This window comes from Amblyomma mixtum, chromosome 3 (genome assembly GCF_055824585.1).
Source record: "Amblyomma mixtum isolate Tamu chromosome 3, ASM5582458v1, whole genome shotgun sequence".
Lineage (NCBI taxonomy): Eukaryota > Metazoa > Arthropoda > Arachnida > Ixodida > Ixodidae > Amblyomma > Amblyomma mixtum.
This window is the reverse complement of record NC_143014.1, coordinates 400,255,763-400,269,574: the sequence shown is the minus strand read 5'-3', so window position 1 is coordinate 400,269,574 and position 13,812 is coordinate 400,255,763. Positions and strand designations below refer to the sequence as shown.

The 13,812-nt window shown below is 45.7% G+C and overlaps 1 pseudogene; it reads left to right on the top strand.

Moving 5' to 3' along the window:
- Positions 1 to 782: 782 nt before the first annotated feature.
- LOC149357353 (uncharacterized) overlaps positions 783 to 13,812 on the top strand; it is a 60,746-nt pseudogene continuing 47,716 nt past the window's right edge.

Sequence of the window (13,812 nt, the reverse complement as noted above, 5' to 3'; positions counted from 1 at the left end):
TATTTGATGTTACCAGAGAATGATGTTGATCGCTCAGAGGACACGCAGCCTCTTTGGGAATGCGGCGCGTTAATCGCCTGCTACCCCATCTTTGAAAGAGAATAATCACTGCTAGAAAAACGCTGAACATGATTTTCGAGAAATGATTCTTTGATGTTACCAGAGAATGATGTTGATCGCTCAGAGGACACGCAGCCTCTTTGGGAATGCGGCGCGTTAATCGCCTGCTACCCCATCTTTGAAAGAGAATAATCACTGCTAGAAAAACGCTGAACATGATTTTCGAGAAATGATTCTTTGATGTTACCAGAGAATGATGTTGATCGCTCAGAGGACACGCAGCCTCTTTGGGAATGCGGCGCGTTAATCGCCTGCTACCCCATCTTTGAAAGAGAATAATCACTGCTAGAAAAACGCTGAACATGATTTTCGAGAAATGATTCTTTGATGTTACCAGAGGATGATGTTGATCGCTCAGAGGACACGCAGCCTCTTTGGGAATGCGGCGCGTTAATCGCCTGCTACCCCATCTTTGAAAGAGAATAATCACTGCTAGAAAAACGCTGAACATGATTTTCGAGAAATGATTCTTTGATGTTACCAGAGAATGATGCTGATCGTTCTGAGGACACGCAGCCTATTTGGGAATGGGGCGTGGTTCACAAAAGCAATGACGAACGTAAATATGTTCGTTTAAGTAACATACTTTATTTCCTCAAAATCAAGGCTCCTAGAGCAACGAGGGCAACGTAGAGCTGCGAAGACCGTACGGTACAAATACCATGGCTGCAGTTGCCATGGCTGTCATGACTACCGTGGCTGCCGTCGCAGCCATGGTACTCCATATCTGTATGCGAAGGCAATGTTAGGAGGAAGCCTACCTTCCCCAAGACCGCCCTCGCCTGTAAAGCAGAAAATATACGAGCAAGTGTTTACCACAAAGATGTGCGAGTATTTCTTGTCGTTTGAGTAGCAGGCTTTAAGATATATAAATTAGAAGAGTTTTAGATTTTTTATTGAAGCTAAAATTTCCACACCATATATTCAAAGAAGGCGCCAATTGTTTGCATGCAATACGTATATTGACGCCACTGTTGTAGCGGAGTTGTTCCGCAAAGACCACATTTTCTATAGAGCTAGACCGTGTTTAAAAACAAAGGAAGCGCACGCGGCAGTCGGACTTTACTGGGGGTGTAAAGTAGGCTCAACGCCCATAGAAATACATGAAAACTAATGTTTTTAAAACAGTTTTCTAATTTCACAGTTGTCCTACGATGTCGTTCTTTCGTGAAGAATAACCATGAACATACTAGATGGGACCTCTGAAAGTTATTAAACTGCATTTCAAAGTCGTTGTATCGTTAATGCGCCGCGAAACTTGCGCGTCGCATTCTCTCGCCGCTGAGCGTAGAGTCCATAAAAAGACATGTAAGCAACCCTTGCCAAATTATTAAGGCGAGAGCTTTTAATGCTTCATCGTTGTCGACAGAACGTTCTCAGCAAATGTATCACGCTTTTCGGTTGGTCGAAATGGTTATGATGTCAGAGTGCGCGGATTCGAAGTAATGATGTCAACCTCGGATGCCTGACGCCTGCTTTTGATGCACACGACAACGAATAAAATAGTTGTCGTCCGTTCCAATAGGGAGCGTACGGCGTCCGCGGGTGACCACATTACATACCTCGTTACTGAGAACAGAGCCATGATACAACCAAACTCATCGAAGCAGGGAGGGAGTCGTGCTAAAGAAGCAGTCAAAGTGTGTAGTTGTAATGTGTAGTCAAAATGTGTAGTCAAATAAAGCACTTGTACAGCACAAACAGTCTCTCAGTCAATGCCAAACAGTGCGCCTCGAAATGCTTTAACCTTGCAGCACTTTAGAGAGACAAATTGACCCCTCGATTTTTTTTGTCCTTTAACAAACGACAAGTGCCGGCGGCCCTTCGTTAACAGTTTCTGCGTGCTTTGAAGAATAGTATGCCAAAGTGCGCTTCATAACTGCGGAGCTATCTTTGTGAAATACCACGACAACAGCTCATTTCTGAAGCAGAGCTTCCCGCTTGGTTTTTTCCCGAATCGCGCAAGCTTCTTGTGTAGTACGACATGCTGTCGCATACGGTAAATTTCCTTGCTAATACAGTCGTTCATACCACACAGGCTAGACAGCATTACACAAAAGGCACTTCTGAAACGCCATGGCAAGCGCACGAAGGGAGCCGCGCACTTTAGCAACAGAGAGTAATATACGCGTTTCGGTTGTTGTGGTTTCAGCTTAAGTTAAGGACAATGCAGCGATCTAGGGAAAGATAAATGATAGGTGTAACTTTATGAGACCGGAAGTGTATGGAGTGGGTGAGGGAACAACGCGGGTTAATGACATCGTATTCGGAATCAAGAGGAAGAAATGGGCTTGGGCGGGGCATGTAATGCGAAGGCATGAGAACCACTGGTCCTTAAGGGTAACGGAGTGGATTCCAAGAGAAGGCCAGCGTGGCTGGGGGCGGCAGAATGATAGGTGGGCGGATGAGATTATGAAGTTTGCGGGGACACGGTGGGCGGAGATGGCAAAGGACGGGGCTAATTGGACAGATATGGGTGAGAGAGATACTACGCCTTGCAGTGGGCGTAGTAAGGCTGATGATGATGCTGCGCCATGTGGCAGCAATGTTTCACTGCAGGAGGAACATGCGCGATTAGGAGAAAATCCCAGCGGATAGAGCGCCTTTGGGCGTACGCCCGACTTCCCAACGCACGTTTATTGCGGCGTTTGAAAAAGACAGCTTCAAAATGACATAGCGTACTTCGTTCTACTCATGTATCCGCCAACTGTTAAGTAACAGGTCCGCCACCTGGTGCCCTGTGAGACGAGAGGAGTTAACGGTAAGTTTTGCTTGCACATGTTTCTACCGGTCCCGCACCTCTTAGCGCCGCGAGCGGCAGCCGACTCCTATGCGCACGTTTCGTGGAGTTTAAAATACGGCGCCTTTGAAATGACGCTACATATTTCACAATCTCTTTCGGTGTGTTTATGGTTACTCTTCTCCAAGGGACGAACAGGCGTACTGTGAAATCAGAAAACTGCTTTGAAAACTGCCTCTTTATCTCCCTCTCGATCAGTGCTCTAGCCACTAGAGATGCGCACTCGATGGAGACAGACTTTAAGCACTGCCATTGAGTAGCAGTATTCTCTTGCGTCCACATTTTGGAAACGAATTCCGTAGAGACTCAGACCATTCTTGCAGGTATTGTTGGGCGCTATCAAAATACGGAAGGGGACGAACACACAGGACAAAGCACTTTCTAACAACTGTTTTATCTCTGAAGAAACATGACTATATACACATATTGCCGTCATACCATACACAGAAGAGGGAGGAGCGCGCGCGCTAACAAGAATGAAGGGAAAGGAAAAAAAATGAAGGAAAAGAAAAAAAATGAAAAACAAGGCAAAGGGGGGGAGTAAACAGGAAAAATGAAACAGGAAAAAATTATCAACACATGCGCTTACAACAGCCGAAGATTACTATTCTTGAGGTAGGTGAATTCAGTTCCCCCTAACATTACCGAAGGCGAGCTGACGCATTGCTTATCTGGATCAACCTGCATAGCGAAAGCTTCGAAAATTTCGTCAGCTCGTCTTCGTCAGATCGATAATTCGGTGATGTTAGGGGGAACTGAATTAATCTACCTCAGGAATAGTAATCTTCGGCTGTTGTAAGCGCACGAGTTGATTGTTTTTTCCTGTTTCTTTTTTCCTCTCTTCCCTCCTTTTTCCTTGTTTTTTTCCTTTTCCATCATTGTTTTCCTTTTCCTTCTTTCTTGTCAGCGCGAGCGCTCCTCCCTCTTCTGAGTATATGACATCAGTATGTGTATATAGTCATGTTTCTTCAGAGATTAAACGGTTGTCGAAAGCGCTTCGTCCTGTGTGATCGTCCCTTTTCTCTATTTTGATAGCGCCCACCAATACCTTCAAGAATGTACTTCCAACAAGCCCCAGTAGTAGCTCCTTTGACTCAGACAATATTCCAAGTAAATGCTACAGACAAAACTACACTTCTGGTTGTGGGGGTATTTGATTTTTGAAATACGAGTCGAACTTGAATAATTGGCTTTCAAGATCAGATCGAATAACTTGCGTTTATTCGCTCTGATTCATCTAAACTCCACCAGAAAGTACAGAAATGCTTGTGAATGCACTCAGTGAAATTCGGTTTGTTTTGAGTGTCGGTGCCATTTTAAATATTCAAAATATATATAACGAATCTGTACAAACGTTATGCTTCTGCCGACACTGGTTGGTACCACCACGTGCTTCATGTTCTCACAGTATTGTTGCAAAAGCAACACTACGCGAGTCGCCGAGCCATTTCGCGAAGGTGACGAAAGGCCATACTGCGCATGCGCAAGCAGCAGTGAGGTCACACGGCGCACAGCTGACGCGCCGCCGCCGTCGCTGCGCGGGTGACTCAGAGGTGCCGCCGCCGCGCTCGCCAGTTGCGCATGCGCAGTAGCGGCGCATAGCTAGCGTGCCGGGGCCGCCGCCACTGCCACGCGCTCTCCATCGCCTCTCTCTCTCTCCTCGTTGCTTGCTATGTGTTCTCTCCTCGTTATTGGCTATGTGCTCAGCATACACTGCTCTGAAAGTTTGTGCCTATCGTTAAAACAGCCACGAATGCAAGGATAAGAAGTTGGAAAGCACAAGATGCGTGGTGCTTTAGTAGTCCGGTTTTTTTCTTGCTTTTTCCCTAGCTCACACTGGAATATTTTGATCGTCCAACCACCTTGCTTTAAGTGGTCCCACAGAACATTAGAGGAGAAGTTAGCTTTGACAAGCTTATCAGTTTCATTTCTCTCACAGAAGTTGTGACGTCATAAGCAAATGCGAACTTAATAGAGTTCAGCTAACGGGGCTCCAGGTTACTGTTAACATAGTAAAATAGCAGTTGGCACCTATGCAAGGAATGTTGCAAATTATTCCTGTTTTTTTTTTTCTGGTGAACGCGTGGTTTAGTGCATTTTCATTAGCTGCACTCTTGTACCTGATATTTGAAGCCTAAACTATCCTCGAGGGCGACGCTGTAAGGACTGCTGAAGTGTAGAATATATTGATGGATGTAATATTTGTTCTGATCGAAACCTGACCGCCATCATAACATAAAGAACCAAAGCAGCAATGCTAATCGACTCAATGTTGGATATGTATTGACAAAGGCGGGTCTTACAAAGGACCAGAGTGAAACCATTGATTTCAATATTGGTTTGGTTTGCTTTGGTTTATGGGGTTTAACGTCCCAAAGCGACTAAGGCTATGAGAGACGCCGTAGTGGAGGGCTCCGCAAATTTCGACCACCTGCGGTTCTTTAACGTGCATTGACATCGCATTCTCCTTAGTTCACGTGCTATGTACTGTACTCAAGAATGTTACAAGTCCACGTGCTGGTATTGTGTCATCTTTCAGGTAACTATTCACAAGAGGAAATAGGGCAAAAGCAGCTGGCGGACAACATGTATACAATAGTCTGCTCTTAATGAACACTTACACTTACCCATGGCGCTCCGTCGTCGGGCAGAGATGCACGTGCGGTTGCCAACGTGGGACTGAAATGCTGCAATAAAGTGCGCGCTTTCCATCCGTGCCAAGGCACTGCTACAGAAACAGTGGCTAGCAGTCAGGGCGCCTTGGTCATGGTTGCCACCCTTCCCCCCCCCCCCCCCTTTTTACGCGGAGCTTTTTTTGTAAAGCAGGAGTAACAATACGCACAAAACATAGGTGTGTGAGTGTAAACTGAATAAAATTATTCATCACCGCTCTTAGACACTCGAAGGCATTCTGTTTTTTCGTCATATAAAAGCAATAGAAGGTCAGAGCCAGGCAAGAATCCAATAAACGCAAGCAAATATGCCGGAGTAATTTTTTTTTTGTTTTTGAAGAAAGGAAATGGTAGAGTAATTCCTCTCGCGTTTTTCACCTCTCGCTCTTATATATGAAGGAGAAGCTACAGGCTGGTTTCACTAATGAATGCTGTCAGTACTCGCTGCTGAGGTTCTACGTGTGTTTGTCTGGCAAGTCGTTTCGCCGTATGTCGGACTCGCATTGCCTGAAGTTATTCCAGGGCGAGTTCTCCTCATCGTCGTGAAGGTTGCGCGGGGCGCCGCAGAAATTTTTTGTGGAAGAGCTTTGTTTCCTGCGGAAAGCTTCAACAAGGCCCGCTTACGCGAACAGAAGGCCGAAGGCTTGTTGTCAACAGGCAGGGCATCGCTTACGTGCCGAATACGAAGAAAAGGCGACATATTCAAGCAGATGTGCAAAACAATCCATTGAAGGCGTCACACCATGTCTTATCTGTCTAGAGAGCTTGAGCGGTGCACCGGCGACTACATTTCTGCCATTTACGAGTGGTCTAGAGCTCTAAACTTGTCCTTGTCATACATTCACATTCCCAAGGATTGTGTTTGACTTCTCATGTCTGTAAAAGCTGTCCCAAACACACCAGCCACCGGCCACTATAATAAATGCAAAAGAGAGCTCGCTCTGCGAGCGCTCAAGAAAGTTTGTGCACGACTGTACATACTCCAATGATAGCAACAGCTCTGACAGCCTGCATAATGGGTGGGTTTTTCAGGTGCAAACTTGAGTGTTGCACAGTGCGAAAAATTGACTTTGGAGGTCGTCTAGCTAATTCGAGCGTCTAATAAAAGTCTTCTTTCAACAGTTATCTCTAGTCCTCATATCCCTGCCTTCTGCAGCGACCATGCAGACACGAAATGTGCCTGCTTACTGCCGTCTGCAAAGTATTATACTATTCTGGCTACATTTCAGAATCGATCTGAAGAAGGATATCTCTCGTAAGCCCACCGGACATCCGGACTCAGATGTACGTTTTCGAATTTCGTCGGTTTTCTTTGCATGTAGGGGATTCCGCAATAGGACATCCGTCGCAGATCGCTGATCGTGAGGAACGTGGGCCCAGTCAGCCCCAAAGCTTATTCTTGTCTCAGAATCATTTATTTCGCATCCGTGAGCACAGACATGTGCACTGATACACGGTGGGGCATTGGCCAGTATGCACTGCCGACTCAAACAGAGAAAACACAATTACGTAAACAAGCTAGGCTATCGGATAACTTTTGAGGTAATTACGGTAATTTAGGAAACAGTAACTGAGACAAGAGTCTCCCCAACTTAATGATACAACCATGAAGACTCGCACACTGGTTGCAGCTAGGACATACATAAAAATAAATACATGTTTGTCTGCGGTACGTGTCCAGTACTCAAGAATGAAACATTGGGAAGCTGATTATAATTTGTAAGCAATAAGTAAGGTGACCATGCTCGTGAGCAAGAGTGTGTCTATGCAATGTTTACGCTTTCGCAGAAGTGATTATTGAGGTTTCATTGAGCCCTCGAGTACCAACGTATTCCTGCAAATTGACCCGAGCTGCGTTACGCTTGTCATATTATTTCGCAGGTCGTTATAGTGTGTATAGTGTTCAAAGTTTATAAGGCTGCTGACGAGAACAGAAACATTAAGCCATAAAATGTTAATAACCGTTGTCTTAGTTATTTCTAGTCGTCATTCAAACATGATTTAAGCACAGCAAAGTGCAGGCTTCATTCAGCCGCCAGCATATGCGATTAAAGCGATTGAAGCACTGGCATCGAGAGGAACTCTGCCGTCGCAGGACGGGGCAACCCAGAGCGATACAGTGCATTCTGCAGGCCTGCTTCAATTTCGCTGCCGCATGGGAGGGATATATAGTTTCGACTCTTTATGCCACCTCACAAACGATATAGAGGCAACCACTGAAAACTTTGCCGATGCAAGTTCTCCTGGCAAGCGCTATTATGCGAATCTAAGTCATTCCTGAATCTAACAAACTGATGACTGAATGACTGAATCTAACAATCACCTGTATGTTCTTGCTTTCACAATACGGGCCGCCTAGTCTGTGGGCACGCTCAATTTTTTCCCCAGTGAGACCGGGGTCAATGTTTGATGTTAATAAGTTTACAATTCTATTGCGAAAGCAATACTACGACAGGTCTAACTGCTTGTCGCGTGGTCTCCCCTGCTCCTTTTGCTCCTTTTGTTGCGAAAGCAACACCACTGAAGCCCAGCTCGGCTCGTCGCGTATGGTCGTGCCGGTGCGTCTACCTAACGATCTTGTGCCGTTGCCTAGCAACCCGAGTTAATACCAGAGCTTGCACGAGTTACTCAGGTAAGCTCGGGTAGTAACTCGGGTAAGCTCGGGTAAGTTCGGACGAGCGTCATGCCTTCTGCGCGAGAGGTTGCTCGGGAAAAGCAATATCGGCCGCAAAATCCCGACGGGTGGCTGGGATAGAAACAGCCACCTGCCAGTGCAGTGGCGCATCGCTTAACTGCAGCGCCAATGCGCTGGTAGTGGTATATGAGGACTCGCCGCCATCTATAAATATTAAGTAGGAATTACCAATTCAGCACACATGAGCATTAACCCACTAAAGATGTGCCACGCCCCTAAGGCGGAGTTTAAGTGCCCCTCCAATTGAAGAATAAACACTTGCATTCGCAGGTCTACTCGGTTTAATTACGTTGAACTCCTATAATTTTTGTTTCAGTTTCATCTCATGATTCAGTGCTGTCTTGTACACCGCGAAAAACAAGATTATTACTACCAGACTTGTCCTCCAGATCGCAAAGCCGAGACGATTTCATCAGTTTGCTGCGGGACGCTATTAAATATTTCCTCAGTATGCAGAATAATTTGGTCATTTTTTTCAAAATTGGTGTATCAACCTCAACGTTTGACAGACGGGCGTCCATTTCAACAAATCTATCTTCCATAGACTGTGGCAATGCTTTAACATCATTTACAGTGACAAGCAAGTGAGCTTGCCCTGAAGCAAGGATTGCGCATTCACGTTTTGGGACTTTTAGGTACTGTAGAATTTGTTGACCGTCTTAGTCATTGACGGAACCAGCCCTAGTAGCAGAATGGTTAGGGCCGGGATTACTTTCGACATCGCCAGAGCATAGCAAACTGGTCACAGCATTAGCACATTCTTCGAATCCTTCGCACAAAGTAAGGAGGCATGGTAACAGAAACAGGTAACGATTGCTAGTACGTTTCGTGAACAGTGAGCATTTATTACGAACCTCAAAGAAGCGGATGGGCAGCACGTGAGTCATGTCGTGAACAGCAGTGCCGCACGCACTCCCACTGAAGAGCAATCAGGTGGCGTCGCATATTAAATGTTCCGCAGTGGATGATGCCGATGGCGCTGTCGAGGTGAGGCGGAGGTAACTGCTTCCGAGGGACACAAAGGCGTCTGCGTTGTGGCCTCTCCGCACGTCGTTGGCGATGATGCACAGGACAGGAGCAGCACCGGTTTTTGGTCCGCCGCTGTTTTCGACGAATGCAGCAAGGCATGCAAAGCTTTGAACGCCCACTCAAGGGGGTAAATCCGCTGACGCTGTGGCGAGCCCCTTTTGGTGTAAAGTTACACTTCCGTCCGGGGGCAAAGCGCGTATCTAGTAATGTTTAGGCTGTAATAGGACTAATGATGATCCGTTTGGTCAAGTGTAAGTATGAGCTTTTGATGACTAACATTACCCTTCCTCAGAAAGACTAACGCTTAGGCCATGAAAGTGCAAATATATGCTCGACTTCCTGGTGCATGTTTGAACCCACTCGGAATAAGCTTATGCTCTTTCCCAGAGCATAAACTTAGCCTCATAAGGCCTGCAGTTAAGCCTTTCAAATGAGCTTATTAAAACACTCCTAGAGTGCAACTTTGCACCTTAAAAATGGGTGTAAGACTGCTCTGCAAGAGCACATAAATTTGTTCTTTTTAGGTGCACCTTTATGCCGCGTTAGAAATGGTAATGTTGCACGTAAACTTACCCTCGCAAGGGCTGTAGTTAAACCTACCTAATTAGTTTGTAAAAACCTCCTAAAGTGCAACTCTGCACCGTATCAGTGGCATAACTTTGCTTTACAAGAGGATATGGTTTTGTGGTAGAACAACAGCGCAAACTTAGAGAACACAGAACAAGAAGGAAGACGCTACAAGCGCTGACTCGCAACTAAGGTTTATTAGAAAAACGGAACAGAATATATACAGTGACCACCTAAGACTGCTTACGTCATAACCACGGGGAAACAGATTACGTGCTTTCACGTGCAGATTACGCAAGTTTGCGCTGTTGTTCCACCATTAATTCACACCAACTAGCCCAAATGTCTGCTCTGATATAGTTTTGATCCTTTACGTGCACTTTTAAGTCTCGTTTTCAAGGGTAATGTTAAAGGGGTAGAGACACCAAATTCCGAGCTTGTACAAAAGACTGCCCTACGTTTGCTTGTATGTGAGGACCATAGGAGCGAAGTATTAAATTTAAGGGAGGTCTAGAATATATTTTAATCTCATTTTAAAGCTTGTGAAAATGCTCACTCTTGAAGTCTGAGCCATCGCTAGCGCATCAGTGTGACGTAGGGACAAAGAAGAAAACACAAGCAAGTATTTCTTACGTCACTGCACAGTTTTCTGACGTAAGGAACGAAGTTTTGCCGCCTAGCAACCTTGTTCATGAGTGCTCTCGTATCTCCTTTTTCTGCACGCTCGCTAGTGCGGCGGTGCTCACGACGAGTCAACGCATACTGCTGTAGCAGGCCCGCCAGTCATGCTGTCCTGCTTTTAGATAACGCGCACAGTGAGCTTCAAGGCACACCGACCGCCATGCCTCCGATTTCGTGCGTTGTTGACTCTTGCCTCAGCAAGTCCGGAACCGAAGCGGCTTTGCACAAATTTCCTCGGGATGCCGCTCCGAGGCAAGCCTGGGTAGATTTTGTGCGTGCAACTGGGCGTCACTATTGGAGTCCGAGCGAATAATGTGTTATATGCTCGCTACACTGCAACAACAACTGTTACGAGTGCAACCCGGCATACATCGCTGGCTACGGCATTCGAGCAAAACGTTTCCTGAGACCCGGTGCCGTGCCGGCGTTGTACCCCGCAGCAGCGCAGCGTCTTCTCGCTGCGGAGGGCACACAGAGCGGACCAACAGCGTCAAAGCATCAGGTGTGTATCGCATGCTTTATCAGTGATGTCTGCTGACTTGTATGTTCGTGCTACAGCGTGTGACCTTGTGCAAAACGTTTTGCGCAGTGCGTCGTTATGGTTTCAATGAGCTTCCTGACTCGCGGGTATGAAGTACGCGGGTATGAAGGAGGTGGACGAGGGTCCAGGCTTGTCGTCTTCGAGCACAGGTTGGCGTTCTTCGATGGTCTGGTTTTGTTGAGCTTTCTCATGGTGCCGGAGATTGATGCTTTGTTTGGCTGCTTATCTAAATATTATAGTAGCCCAGCAAAATTACAAAAAAGGGCGCGAAGTAAAGGTTCTGAAACCTGGTGTGGACGCCGTGACTTCACTAGAGCTTCGTATGAATATCGCCTCACTGTTCCTACCTCTGCGCCCGACCACCGGCTCCCGCTATTATGGTGGGCGCGGCACGCCGCCGCAAGCGCTACGGTTGATTAAAATGGACCGCCGTCGAAGCAGAATATCAAAATATTTCTTCTCCCTCTCTCTCCGCAGCGTATCTCGGTAATAGAGGTAGCAGGTGATAAGGAGCTTAGAAGTGCAATGCATTCATGCAGCAGGAATTGTTCCTGACATGGTACCCATTCATACTTAGCTACTCTATGCTTAATCTGCATCACGTGTAAGTGGGTGCAACACGTATGAACGACTGAGAGGAACTTTGATAGAGAGAATGGTGCCAGATCTTGTGCCTAAGGGAAAAAGAAATGAGCCAGACACCCAAGCAACCTCTGCCTTGTCCAGTCTGGTACAGCACAACAGAGGGACGGCATGGAGCACTGTTGGTAGCGGCATGGCGTACTTGGATGCCTATCAGTCGTGTAGCGCTACTGTCATCTTGTGCCATTCAACGACTACGTGTTCACTACCAGAGTGCAGGGTTGGACATTATTTCAGTGCAACGCACTCCTCCATATAGTTAGGAAGTTTGTGCTCGTTGTATTTGAAGCACACCAATTGCCACGCCTGCAGTTGCGTTCTGTGTTGACTTCTAACTTAGCAAGACAGGCACTTAAGCAGTTTTGCACAAGTTTCCAGAAATAAACCATAGTGCTGTTGGAATACCGCATTATGTGCTCACAGTGAAACTTAAAATGACAGGTACAAGATCAGAAGCACAGATTAAACTTTTGTGTGGATTGGTGTAGGAAATAGGTGAAAACAATGTCACTTAAGGTGCTCAGGTATTGGTATAAAAAGAGCTTTGACTCAAAATGGAAGCAAAGGAATAGAAAACTACTTTGTGGTCCATTCAAACGGAAGTAAAGAACTTTAAACAGAGGCCGAAAGGAAGACTGTTGGCTTGCGTAGGAAACAGAAAACGAAAGTTGGGAAATAATCATTCCATGATAATTCAGGATGCTTTGCCCTACTGTTTCAAACGATATGCAGGGTACGGAAATAATTTCACAATCAGTACTGTAATGTGAAACATCTATCGTCAACACTATCCAGAGACAGTTGGAAGATTGTCGGCTTAAAAGTAGTGCAGTGACCTAACGATACAAGATCAGGATTCAGATTTGAGATAGCTTAAAAAATAGTGAGATTTTTACATGAAACAAAAGTTCCACAGATTGTATCTTTTTTTAATTCTATAGTGGCATCAACCACCATCCTGTTTTAGTGAAGGCGCTCGGAAACCATTGATCCACCCATTGTTTCTTTGTGCATAACAAATCTTGTGAAGCACTTGACAAACAACCTGTATGACTTTCAAGCATAAGTTTGTCATGGCCTATTTGTATAAATGCCTGTTTGTATACTTAGAAGCCTTTTCATTGGTATCGTTGCACATTTTGTTACATTTTCTTTTGGTTTTAGCACTTATCCATGGCCAAGCAGCACCACTTCTCACAGTGCCAGAAAAACCTGCACCTACGAAGTCTAATACAGAGGTTCAGTGCACAGCCCTAGTGGCATGGAAATCTTCGCAGGTGGCGTTCAAGCCTAAAACGAGAAGTGTTGGTGTGCAAACCGGGCTTGCAACACAGGAAACTGGTATGTGTGCAAAGGAGTACTTGTTTCTTTTTCCAAAATATGGAAAAAGCATGTTGTAATGCATGGATTACGATTTTGTGAGTACTTGGTGCTGTTGATCCCCGTGACAGCCCCACTAATTATACATTACTGTGCCACTGTATGTGAGAAGCCAACAGCCACAGAAACCAAGGGACACAGGGGATTTTTAATTTTTGTTTATTTATTTATTTTGTGCTGTTGTTTGATTTAGAATATTACTGAATATGTTATCGCTTAAAGTAATTGATTAGAAAAACAGAAGAAAAAACAACCACATGCCGCCGGTGGGATCCGAACCCACGACCTCCGAATTACGCGTCCGGTGCTCTACCGCCTGAGGTACGGCGACGGCTGTCAGATCTTCTGCTTTCGGGGGTATTTATGTTTACAAATAACCTGAACTTGGGAGTGTTCACCAGCGCCACCCACGTTCTTAAGCGGCGGACGTAGCACGTCCTGAGTTACCGCTGATGTGACGTAGAACGTCATCGAACGGCGAGGGTGGAAGCTGTGTGAGAACCCTCTTATGCTTCCTATGGCGTCAAGACTGCCAGAACCGAGGCCCTCGCTAAGCAATTAAGCAAACAAGGGAAGAGGAATGAGGGACTCGTTATAAATATGTGAGAAGCCAACAGCCACAGAAACCAAGGGACACAGGGGATTTTAACTTTTATTTATTTATTTATTTATTTATATATTTATT